The sequence below is a fragment of the Dipodomys spectabilis genome, unplaced genomic scaffold, assembly GCF_019054845.1.
Source record: "Dipodomys spectabilis isolate Male_0828 unplaced genomic scaffold, ASM1905484v1 ptg000047l, whole genome shotgun sequence".
Lineage (NCBI taxonomy): Eukaryota > Metazoa > Chordata > Mammalia > Rodentia > Heteromyidae > Dipodomys > Dipodomys spectabilis.
Window position 1 is genome coordinate 1,368,564 of NW_024870724.1, and position 699 is coordinate 1,369,262.

Consider the following 699-nt stretch of genomic DNA (forward strand, 5'->3'; position numbering starts at 1 on the left):
TTTGGCATATATAAGCAAAATCCCCAAAGTAAGCATATTTAAAACATTAAAACTTTTAACAAACCTTAACACTTTCTGCAGTGTTCATTGTGACAGGTGCCTTGTATAGAATAATTGAATTTCTCCTCCTACACATCTCTTGAACAATAAATATCCAGAATTATTTTGTTTTTGGCATGTCTATCTTGATTTTATTCTTAAATGTGTGCTTATGTAAGAAATACATGATTTTAAAATTTCACAACAATTCTTTTGAACTTACTTTTTGTTGAATTGTCTAGTTTAATAAAATCAATAAAAATTATACTTTATATATAAAAAATGTTTTATGCTCAATTTAGCATCACATACACTAACATTGGAACAATACAGAGAAGATTAGCACACCCCAGGTGCAAGGATGACATAAAAATTCGTGGAGCGTTCCATATTTTTTACAACAGATGCTGAAAGGTATGTGGCCACAAGGGAACCGTATTGCATTCTTGGTGGGAGTGTAAACTTGTTCAACTACTTTGGAAAGTAGTATGGAGTTTCCTCAAAAGACTCCACATAAACTCCTCTATGACACAGTAATCCCACTTCTGGGGATTTACCCAAATGATAATAAACAAGACCATACTAAAACTACCAGCACAACTATGGTTATTGCAACATTATTTACGATAGCTAAGATATGGAATCAACCCAGATGCCCCA

General features: G+C 32.6%; 1 non-coding gene across 1 annotated transcript; it reads left to right on the forward strand.

Moving 5' to 3' along the window:
* The first annotated feature begins 328 nt into the window (after nt 1-328).
* On the forward strand, nt 329-435 carry LOC122107173. Its single transcript, XR_006147306.1, has one exon. It is a non-coding gene; the product is annotated as a U6 spliceosomal RNA (small nuclear RNA).
* Nucleotides 436-699: the final 264 nt, after the last annotated feature.